We start from the raw sequence: 12,449 nt of genomic DNA, 5'->3' as shown, positions 1-12,449 counted from the left end.
AAGGCCTCAAACCTGTTCCTGAGATGGTTCTGAAATTCAGGTGGGATAGACTCAAAGTCATATTTTGGTTGCCTTGGATTTGGTTTAATTTTCCTCAACTTCAGCTTGAACTTGCATATGAGTAGTTGGTGGTCTGTTCCACCATCAGCTCCTGGCCTAGTTTTCACAGATGATATTGAGCTTCTCCAGCGGTTCTATCTGCAGATGTAATCAATCTGATTCCTATGAATACCATCAGGTGAAATCCATGTATATAACCTGCGTATTGGAAAAATTTTATAAAGGTAAGACTATCAGACATATAAATGCTTACAAGGTAGTCCAGCTGTTCCTACAAATTTCACTCAGATATGGAGATATTTGGCATTTCCCAATTCTGCTTATCCAGTAGCTTCTACCTTGCAGACTCCTGTGAGCTCTCTTCCTAGTTTTCCTAGACCTTTGTTCCTGTCATTTCCTCCCCCAATTTATATCATGGACTATAATAATTTGCTATTCTGTGATCACTGTCATTTCCATGACTCATTTACAGCCTGTGCTCAAGCAGGTCAGTACAGAGTGGGCCTGAAGGCAACCATAGTCAAAAGTGTATTTGAAATCCATTTCCAATGCCTCTAGGGTCCATCAGAACCAGGGGACCCTTCTAGAGATATGGATTCATGCCAAAGAACATAAACGGACACAAGGGACATAATGTAATTCTGAGGAATAAGAGTCCAACTTGGACAATCTTCCCAGCAGCTCAAAAACTCTAGCCTCAGGCTGCTTCTTCTGAAACAGCATCAGGGTTCACTCTTAATGCAGGAGAAGAGAGCATTGAAGAAATGGGACTGGGGCTGGCCTGGCCTGGCCTTGCTAGTACCCTGACTTGAAGGAAGTAGAAATACAGTCTCAGTGATGTATGTACTGTCTCACTTTGTTACTTTTTTATCCTGGGGCCACTGGAGTGGGAGAGAAGAGAGACCTTGAGGAAATCAGCATGGGATTACAGCCTGAATGTTACTGTCTGAAGCTTTGACCCAGCAAGTGCACACCTCACCCCTCCCATATTGATTCTCCTTTGTAGGTAACTTCATTTTTACTGAACTTATTTTAGTATTCCTTGTCTATAACTCTGGAAAAGTTTATTATGTCTTGGTTTACTTCTTTTGAGTCTGTTCTGTTTGGAGTTTGCTCAGTTTCTTGAATGTATGTTTTCTCCTATTTATTTTTTTTATATAGTATTTGGGACATTATCCTTTAGGTGGAATGATTTCCACCATGGTTTTCTTGTCTCTTCCTATTCTAGAATTCTAATTATTCATTAATTATCCCTCTCAGTGTTATTCCATTTGATTCCTTTATTTTCTCTTATTCTTTTTTTCTATATGTTCCTCTAACAAGTAAGCATTTCTCCTTGCCATCAAGTCTATGTTACATTGCTTCAGTTTTGGTCTTTTGTTCTTCCAATATTATTTTTTCCAATTTGTTGGGTTTGTATCGCTTCTGATTTTCCATTTATTTTATCTATATGGTTTCATATTTTTAATTATCCTACAGTTTATTCTATGTTTTCCTGGATTTTGCCAATGGTTTCCTCAAATGTTTTCTCTCTCAGATTGAGACACTTAACTATCACTCTTTTCAGTTCCTTATTAGGATGTTTCAGTAGTTATTTATTCCTTGAAACACAGTGTGGTTCTGTATTTTGGTCACTTCCCCCTTATCCCTTGATCTTGTCCTGGGTTCTTTTTCTTTTTTGATTGGTTTAAAGTTGTCTGCTGCATTGAGACAGTGTAGTGACGATGCCTTTGTATTATGTTCTTTGGATTTATCTGCCTAAGTCATGTAAGTGTGTTGCACTACTAAAATGTAATTCTTTGTGTTTTACCTCTTGTCTTCTCATGAGTGTGACAGAATTGAGATGTATGTACTGTACTGTTTGCTGTATGCATAGAGCAGCTGAGGGCAGACTGACAAGTACTGATTGTACTGTTTTGTTGATCAGATGGAGCAGAAGTTGGTCTATATTCTTCCCCAATGAGTCAAGAGCAGGAGATGTGCTTGGATAGTATTGCTATCTGTTGTCAGTTGGAATAAAGAAAAAGAGAAACAAAATAACAAAAAAATACACAAAAAGCCTAATATGAGATTGAAAAGGAAAAGAAAAATTGCAACAGGTATAAAATGAAGGCAAATCAAAATGGAAAAACACACTGTGGCATTTATAATTCTGTTTTGTCTTCTCTATATCTTGTGGCATAGGGCATAGTCCTTAGAAAATTGCACTGCTAACACAAAAGACAAGTCTCTCAGTTCAAATCCACCAGCTGCTCTGAGGGAGAAATATAGGCAATCTTCTTCCATACAATTTACAGCCTCAGAAATACACTGGAAAATCAACTATGAGTTGGTTCCAACTCTATAGCCAATGAGAGGTTGTGGTTTTATTTTTTCATATGCATATGAAAGCTGAATAATGGGGAATTGACATCTTTGAGTTTTGGCATTGTGGAAGAATAGTTAATATTCTATGAACTGGCAAAAGAATAAACAAATCTGTCTTGAGAGAAGTGCAGCCAAAATGCTCCTTTAGAAGCAGAATGGTGAAAGTCTGTCTCACATTCTCTGGGCATGTTATCAAGAGAACTCAGCCCCAGGGAAAAAAGGTTTCAGGCACGCCCAAATGTCAGGAAACTGACCCACTTTTCCCATGCTGAAGCTGTGGAGCAAGAACTATAGGGACTTTGAAGGAGGTTCAAGCATGGAAAAGAGAGTTAAGTATGATAATCTTTATTGCATCTAGCCTTACGGCTCTCTGTAGAAGACAAATAAGGAGGCTCATAGTAACCTTATTTCTTTAGATTCCTATTGTATGGGATACCAGAAAAAAAGAGACATGCATGTAACAACTAATCTTTAGTTCATTTTACCCATTTACCCATTTTACCCAGTTCATTTTAGCTTAACCTAACTACTATAAGATTTCATATGGACCAGGTACCCATTACAAATAGTTGCTCATTATATATTGAATACAGGCCATGGTCTTCGCAATCACTTGTTATGCATCAGAGAGTTGGACAATGACTAAGAGGATAGAAGAATTGATGTCTTTGAGCTGTGGTGCTGGAAAAGAGTATTGAGAATACCATGGACTGCTAGGAAAACAAACAGATTCATCCTGGAAAGGGTTAAACCGGGTGGCTCCTTGGAGGCAAGGATTCTAAGGCTCCATCTAACATACTTTGGACATGTTGTGAGGAGGGACCGGTCCTTGGAGAGGGACATCATGCTTGGGAGGGTGGAGGGACAGCGCAGGAGGGGAAGGCCCTCTATGAGGTGGATTGATTCAGTGACTGGGATAATTGGGATGGGAGTGTCAGAGACAGTGCGATTGGCACAGGACAGAGCGGAGTTTAGGGCTGTTGTGCATAGGGTCGCTATGAGTCGCAAGCGACTCGATGGCACATAACAACAACAACAACAACAAGATGTACAAATACATGATAAACACATTTAATAAGAATACTATTAGTAATAAAGTCAGGAATATATTTTCTATTTTTCATAATTTTAGTATAGTGGTATTATTACTTAGGTAATAAATAAAATCATCTTTTCTATCAAATACTTTATAAATTCATATTTTCAGTTTTAAAGATATTAAGAACATATTTAAATTATTATTATAAAATAGTTTTGAAGTATATATTACTTAGTGTTATAATAAAAATACTACTTTTATATTCAAATTTCTTATCATGTATTTTCTGGATATAGGTCCTAATCAATACTTTGTCTATGCCACACTAACTCCAATGTCTCAATATGATGATGTGCATGTCCCCCGAGGAGGAAGAGGAACTCCTTTTTGGATCACCACTGTATCCCTAACCTCAAGAACAATGCCTAATAAATAGCAATACTTAATCCATAGGGAGTTGAGCTGCTTTCCCAAAAGCAAAACTTCTCTGGTGGCTTTGGTTCAAATATATCAAAGGCTCTGCTGGAGAAGGAAAGCAATCTCCTCCCATGCAACTTACAATCTCCAAAAACCCACTGGTATGACAGCTATGAGTTGGTTCCAACTACATCAATAAGCTTGAGTTTGAGTTTTGAATTAATAAACAGGGAGCACTCATGTTGTATTACATAAGGAGTTGCACTGCTAATCCATAGTCCCAGCCTCTCTGAGCACTGATATCCACGCGGTAGTGGATTCCTCTACTCCTAAGGAGAAAGATGAGAAATCTCTTTTTGTGTAATTGAGAAACCCCCTGGAGGGTCAGTTCCAACTTGAAGCAATGATTATGACTGTTGTTGTTATGTGGACATGTTATTTGGACATGTTGTAAGGAGAGACAGGTCTTTGGAGAGGGACATCATGCTGGGCAAAGTGGAGGGACAGCGCAGGAGGGGAAGACCCTCTATAAGGTGGATTGATTCAGTGACTGGGGTAATCAGGATGGGTGTGTCGGAGGCAGTGAGATTGGCACAGGATAGAGCAGGGTTTAGGGCTGTTGTACATAGGGTCGCTATGAGTTGCAGGCGACTCGAAGGCACATAACAACAACAACAACAACCTGACTAACTGCATTTTGAGCCTTGACATAAGCCTAGATGCCATCTCAAAACCCTCTCGGGCTTTTCCCTGAGTTTTCAAATCACCAAAGCAGCCATAACATTTCTATAATCTCAAGAGATGCCAACCCCCTTCTCAGGAAATTTCATTAATATCCACATGTTGTTATGGGCAGTCAAGTCACCTGTGACTCTATGTACAACAGCTCTGAAACCTACCCTGTTCTAAGCCAGCCTCACTGACTCCAACACACCTTCCCCCATTGCCCCAGTTACTTTATCAATCTATCTCATCCAGGTTCTGCCTCTCATGTGCTATCCCTCCACCTGTCCAAGCATGATGTCATTCTCCATTCTCCAAGGACAAGTCCCTCCTGGCCACATGCTCTAAGTATGTGAGATGGAGTTTCAAAATCCTAACCTCCAAGGAGAAATTTGGTTTTACCCTCTCCAAGACAGACTTACTTATTTTCTTGGTGCTCCATGATATGTTCAAGACTTTTCCAGCACCACGACTCAAAAGCATCAATTCCACGTAAGACTTTAGAACTTGGCTCAGCCTAGCCTCCCTAGAACAGTTAAGATTTTTAACAAAAGGGCCACTGCTGTTAACACAGAGGCCACTGTTCCTCCTTCTCCTTGTTGATACCTTTTGCTTTACCAAAGAAATACCCTTCTTTCGTTCATAGGGTCGGTATGAGTCATCTACGATTTACCAACACCTAACGACAACATCATAGAGCTCTGTTGCCCTAGTGGATAGAAAGTTTTGCTACCAAGTGAAAGGTGGGTGATTTTAATCTGTGGCCCTCTGGCCTGGTTTTAATTGTTTTTGGTCACATATTGTTTTAAGTGGTATAGCACTGGTCTGTCTATTTGCTATACAGAGGTAACTCGTGGTTGCTGTGATGTTAAACAGTCTGATACTGATGTGTCAAGTGCAATAATGTTACCCATGGTGGACGGACAGTGGTAGAGCTTCCCAATTAAAACAAACTTGGAGGCAGGAGTGGCATTCACTTCCAATATAGCTTGCCTCCAGAAACTCTATGAACTTGGAAAAATGATGAAAGTTATGCAAGTGTTCAGGTCTTTCATTCATACGGTCACTATGAGTCATCTATGAGTTGATGACACTTAACAACAACAACAACCCTGAAGGACATTATGCTGAATGAAACAGTCACAAAAGGACAAATATTGTATAATGCCACTTTTATAGAACAGGACTGACATGGGAGTTGGGGAGAAACTAAGAAAAGAGGGGATAAATAATGTATACTGCATTGAAACAGTTAGGGAAAGAACTGTTTAAAAGGATTATATGATTAGGTATTATTTGTCTGATAACAGTCCAGAATAAGAGTTGCTTAGCAAAAGCAAACAGTGGGGTGGGGTGGAGGTGGGGATGTTAGGGAAGAAAATGTGCAAAAATGAATGAATGGAAATCCAAGTTCTCTATAAACTTTTGCTAAAATGTCAACTAAAATGAAAGAAAAAAACCAACCTTTTAAAAAAGAAATACCCTTCCCTAACTACTTCAGATTCTCTTCTTTTAATAAAAACTGTCCTGAAGTTCCCCCTTTGTTTAAACGTCCAATTGGCATCTCTACAAGATTCCTATAAGTGAATAAAGACCTTCCTGACCATTTGTCCCCTTATATCAAGACTTTTGTAGAACTCAGTTTCATTGAATAATTTTAAGTCTTTCATGGAAAAATGAAGCCTTAACTAATTTATTTTCCCTATTTATAACAACTTTGGGTTCCCATTTCCCTTTCTTCTTTATACAGAATGCTAAATGAAAAATACTTTTCCTTACTTACCACTGTAAGTATTGTGGTATTTTTTTTCCTCTTAAGACCATACACTATGAACTGCCAGAGAAGTGACAAATCTTTCTTGGAAGAAGCACAGCTAGAATGCTCCTTAGAAGTAAGATGGCAAGATGTCAACTAAGATGATTTGGACATGTTATTAAGAGAGACCAGTCCCTATAGAGGAACATCATGCTTTGTGAACCAGAATGTCAATGAAAAAGAGTAAGACCCTCGATGAGATGGATTGCAATAATTATTTAAGCAGTAGCTTCAAACAAATTCATGATTATGAGAAGATGTGGGAGTGGGAGTGCTTTTTTCTGCTGTATATAGGGTTTCTGTGGGTTGGAATCAACAGCACCTAGCAACAGAACAAGCCACTCCCAAATTCCCAACCCTCTATATGTTTTAAAACACTAAGTTTTGGGGTAGGAAGTTCCTGTAACCTAAAGGGTAAGGAGTTTCTCTGCCAACTCAAAAGCAATAAATTCAAATGCACCAGCAGCTTCTGGAGAGATAGGCAATTTTCTCCACACAACTTTACAGCCTCTAAAAACCAGTTGCAAAGTTAGCTATGAGTTGGTTCCAACTCAACAACACAAAACAAATTTTAAGGTAATTTGCTAAGCAGCTTTCTCCCTCTTTTGCCATCAGTTGAAAGCAACTCATGGCTGACCCTCCACTGGGTTTCAAAAGCTGTAAATCTAATGGAAAGAGATTGCTCATCTGTCTCCCATGGAGTCACCAACGGAGTTGAACTGCCAGACTCCCTGTAGACTATGCCACCAGAGTGCCTTAAACAGTATTAAATAATTAATAACTAATCCTTAGAAGCACCTTCTTCACTTCCTGGGACCACTGAGTTGAGTATGACCCATAGTGACCCTCTGGACAACAGATCTGAACCCTGTCCCATCTTGTGCCATCCTCACACTTCCTGACACATTAGAGCCCAAGGTGGCAGTCAGTGTTTCAATCCACCTGATTAAGGGTCTTCCTATCCTTTGTCAATCCTCTGCCTTTCTGAGCATCATCTCCTTCTACAAGGAATAGTGCTTCCTAACAACATGCCAAAAGTACATGAGGGAAAGCTTTATCATCTTTGCCTCTAAAGAGCATGATAAACAGAAGAAGAATGGTCTTACATTCATAGTCAACAGTAAATTTCAAGTTTATCTTTTTACAATTAAAAAAAATAACAAGTTGACATGGTTGAGTGACTGAAAATTTACTTTAATCAACACACCAGAAACTTTAACCTCTCATATTATACTAATTTGTCTTTTGGAAATTTTATCAAGAAAGTAAAGGTTGGAATATTAGCATCACTTATTTCTAATTGTTCATTAAACGGAGCCCTGATGCTATCTAGTCAGTGCCCCAAAGTCAATATATGTAAGAATTATCTCCAGCATCCACTCCTTTTTCTCCTACGTGCCCCATCCAAGATTTTCAGTGCGTAGCTACCCTCCCTACCCACTTAAGCCAGAAAACAGGACATCAACCCACAGTCCTTTCTCCTTCGTACTCTTCCATGACTGTTTGTGTATCTAAACCTTTTCTTGGCTGCATTTTCTTTTCTGTCTTCTTGGCTCAGGGATCCTAAACTGCCTGAGCTACGAAAATAGCCCCTCAATTCCTCTTTAATCTGAAACCCTATTCTTAATTATTTTCCTGGTCCACTGTCCTGCCTTCTCTGTAATCTGCCACATTGCCTGCTTGTATTATTGCAACAACCTTCTCATTTATTCTCTAATCTTAAACCCTCCTAAACCTCCCTCTGTCCTGTAGTCAAGGTGTTTCCTGAAAGGAACATATTTTTCCCCATTCAGAGCATGTCCCTTTTTGAAAAAAAATTATATTAAAAATTATAATTAATGCACACTCATGTTTATTGTGGCTTTGTTCACAATAGCAAAGAGTTGGAAACAACCCAAGTACCCATCAGCAAACAAATGGATAGAGAAGCTCTGGTATATTCACACAACGGAATACTATGCTGCATTGAAAAACAAAGAACTCATGAAATATTATACAAAATGGATTAACCTGTAGGACATTATGCTGAGTGAAATAGCTCAATCACAAAAGGACAAATATTGCATAGGGCCACTGTTGTAAAATGGGACTGACATCAGGGTTGAGGGAAGACTGAGAAAGATGGGATAAATAATGTATACTGCATTGAAACAGATGAGGGACAGAGCAGTTTAAAAGGAATATATGATTAGGTATAATTATCATTACAGGAGTCCAGAATGAAAGCTGCACAGTGGGGTGGACTTGAGCGGAAGGACTGTATAACAATGAAAGAATTTTTCTTTTACTTTTCAAAGAGAAGAGCGAACAGGGGAGGAGGGGCTGGACAGGGAGAAAAGTGCAACAATGAATGAGTGGAAACCCTAAATCTCTGTAAACTTTCATTAAAATTAAAAAAAAGAAAAATTATAATTAAAAAAAATTTTTTTTTCAGTAACCAGTAATAGTACACCAAGAGGAAACAAAGGGTGAAGGAACAAGAAAGATGCAATAGAGACTTAAAACTACTACTAGGAGTCATGGCGTATGACTGTTAGGTGGCTGCCAGCCACTTAGATATACTGAGCTCATGAGTGGATCAACATGCGTGCTAATGGTAGTGCTAAGGTGGGGTATAGGCTACATTAACTCACCGCTACAGTCCATCTTGGCATGGCACCTCCCCTTCTGTGTGTACATTGCCATTAACCAGTTCTTCTGTGAGACCTCGGTGAGGAGGAATCTGGCCTGTGGAGACATCTCATCTCCTTCAGAGCACTCTCATTAATGGTGACTACAGATTTCATGACACTGACTCCATTCCTGCTCATCTTTCTGTCCTACATTTTCATCCTTGCTGCCATTCTTAGAGCACCTTCTGCTGCAGGTCAGTATGAAGCTTTTTCCACTTGCTCAGCCCACCTGATAATTGTAGTGATTTTCTGTGGAACCCTCTCCTTGATTTATTTCAAGCCCAACGCTAAAGACTCTGACTTGGATAAAATTATTGCATTGTTCTCTGGGGCTGTGACCCCCTCCTTGAACCCTATCATCCACAGCCCGAGGGACACAGAGGTGAAAGCTGCGGTAATAGCTCTGCTTAGGGGAGATTTGCTCTCCAGGACAATGTCCCACTTTTACTGCTGCACTCCAGCTCAACAGCCATGATAGGTTAGGTCACACTGTGGTGATGAGCTCAATATGTTAGTGACCTAACTCCTTCAGCACGTTGGCAAGCCTGCTCATCCCTTTTGGTTTTCTAGCTTCATCATTTTGCACATATCTTTGCAATGCTTTGTCTCTTTGAGTTGTCCTTTAAAATCTGTTCAGCTCTCTTCCTTCAGCATTTCTTCTCTTAGTGGCTGGAGTTAGAAAACTAAAGTGGAAGAACACATTCAATATTCCTCAAGCTGAAAGAAATGAAGAACAAATTTAAGCCTTGAGTTGCAATACTGAAGGATTCTATGGTAAAAATCTTGAATGATGCAGGGGCCATCAAAAGAAGATGGAAGGGATACAGACAATCACTGTAGCAAAAAGAATTGCCAGATACGGAATCATATGAGGAAATAGTATACCATCAAGAGCCAATAGTGCTGACATAAGGTGGGGATGGGGACATAAGTAGACTGATGCCTCTCCATATTAGGGATACAGAGTTATTATTCTAACAAAAGATATGTGTAACTGTTCAAATGGAGAAAGAGATGGAAATAAGTAGGGAGGGGAGAAAATACTAGGGCAGCAGAAATTAATGGGTTGAGGGGTGGGGATGGAGGTAAAGTGCAGTGAGGATTTGAGGAGACATGGTGAGAAAAAGGCATTAATAAATTTTAATTACTATATAATGATATGTATATTAATATATGCATATACATGTATGTGTATATGTATATGTATGATTGTGAGAACCATTGGGCGGGGGAAAGAAATACTAGTGCTGAAAGAAGCCCAAGCTACACTGAAGACATGATAAAAAACACCAGGAATTGGTGGAATACCAGTTGAGGTGTTTCAGGAAACTGATACAGCCCAGGACATGCTCATCATCTGTGCCAACAAATTTTGAAGACAAATACTTGGCCACTCAACTGGAAGAAATCCATATTTGTTCCTGTCAAAAAAAAAGGTGACCCAACCTAATGTATTCTCTCCCTATTTGCAAACACTCTTTGCCCTTTACCAAACATACAGAAATAGGAAAGATCTTGTAATCTGATACAAAATTGGTAAAGAAACCTTCATGTCTGGTGGCCTAGAAGGTAAGGAGTTGTGCAGCCAACTCAAAGACAAGTAATTTGAATCCAACAGCTGCTCCCTGGGAGAAAGAAGGGCAGTCTCCTGCTATGTAACTTACAGCCTCCGAAAACCAACTGAAGGGTAGCCATGAGTTAATTCTTGTCCCTGAGAGGGGTTCATGTTCTCAAAGGCCTAGCAGCTCCTGTTCCCTAGTGAACAACTGCAAAGCACAGCCCTTTTTTAACAGAACTTGGTAATCAGTCTTGTCACACAGAGCACCAGAAAGTTTTCACTGCTGGCAATGAGCATATACCAAGTCCTGTGAACGTAGAAGTAGTTGTCCTGGGTTTCCACAAAGACATAGAGCATGGCTTGCTATAAGGCTACTTGACCACAAATAAGAGCAGTAGCAAAAAGTGCATCACAGTAACTGTGGGGGATACTCTGAAGTCTGAGGGAGACAACGAAGTAGAATTTTGTTATCAAAGCCAGAGTCAGTCACTCTCAGGTTTATCCCCTGGTCTCTGCTTGTGACCTGGCAGTATATTCAAGGATGAAGTAAATAAGCTGAAGGCCCAGTAATGATAACAACAATGACTAAGCTGACCTTAAAGTGGGAATCAGACACCATGGCTGTGCACACACACACACACACACACACACACACACACACACACACACACATACCCCATCTTTCCATCCTTATTCCAACATGTGGTCAAATTCTCTAGGGCAAAGGGACTGAATCCAGGCTGATTCCAAAATCCAAGCAAGACAAATTTTTGAGTCTTGCACAGAAGCATAGTCAGCAACAAATACAACAACTAAGGGAATAGGACTCCAAAGGCTGGGTCAGAGTGGATGCCAGCACCCAAGGGGCTGGATAGTGAGGGGCATTTGGCAGTGCCCCCATTGAGAGTTTGGAAGTGGATTTCAAGTACACTGTGGCTATGTTTGCCCCAGGGCCCACTCTGTACTGACTTGCCTGACCCTAGGCTGTAAACTAGCCATGATAGTGATGGTGACATTAGGGAGACACTGGGGAGTCCAGAAAGTACTAGAATTACAGGATATTGTTGTCCATGACACGTAAAACTACAACACCTGGCTGGTATTGCATTCGGTAAATTTGCTGCAAAAGATCTCTTCAAAATGTTAAGAAGCAAGTACATCACTTTATAGTGCATGCTTCAGCAGCACACATACTAAAATTGGAATGATACAGAGAAGATTAGCATGGCTCCTGCACAAGGATGACACGTAAATTCATGAAGCATTCCATATTTTTAGATTACTACCTAACTTGGGAGGGACTGGAGAGCATTATGCTAAGTAAACTAACTAAGTCTCATAAAGACAAAAAAAAGTATATATTTATATCTTTATCTTTCTATATATCTAATCTATATGTTGTGTTGTTGTTGTTTGCTATCGAGTCAAGCACAACTCATAGCAATCTTATGAACAAAAGACCTGAAGCCTTTCTACAACTATCGACATTTATCAAAGTTTATATACATATATATGTTGTTGCTGTTGATGCTATTGATTCCTTTTGAGCCGAGCTGGACTCATGGCAACCCTACGAACAAAAGGCCTGAAGCCCCTCTACAACTATTGACATTTATCAAAGTTCACAGAGTTTCTGGAGACATGTTATTTAGGAAGTGGATGCCATTCCCGCTTCCAAATTTTATATATTTATATATATATACACACACACATATTTATACACATATATATACACATACATATATACACATATATACATACATATATACACACACATATATATACATATATATAAAT

General features: G+C 39.6%; 1 pseudogene; it reads left to right on the top strand.

Moving 5' to 3' along the window:
• LOC102855191 overlaps window positions 1-9,569 on the top strand; it is a 14,542-nt pseudogene extending 4,973 nt beyond the window's left edge.
• Window positions 9,570-12,449: the final 2,880 nt, after the last annotated feature.

This window comes from Elephantulus edwardii, unplaced genomic scaffold, assembly GCF_000299155.1.
Source record: "Elephantulus edwardii isolate Elephantulus edwardi_28Jun2011 unplaced genomic scaffold, EleEdw1.0 scaffold00052, whole genome shotgun sequence".
NCBI classification, from domain to species: domain Eukaryota; kingdom Metazoa; phylum Chordata; class Mammalia; order Macroscelidea; family Macroscelididae; genus Elephantulus; species Elephantulus edwardii.
Note: the sequence above shows the minus strand (reverse complement) of the source record. Positions and strands in the feature narration are given on the sequence as shown.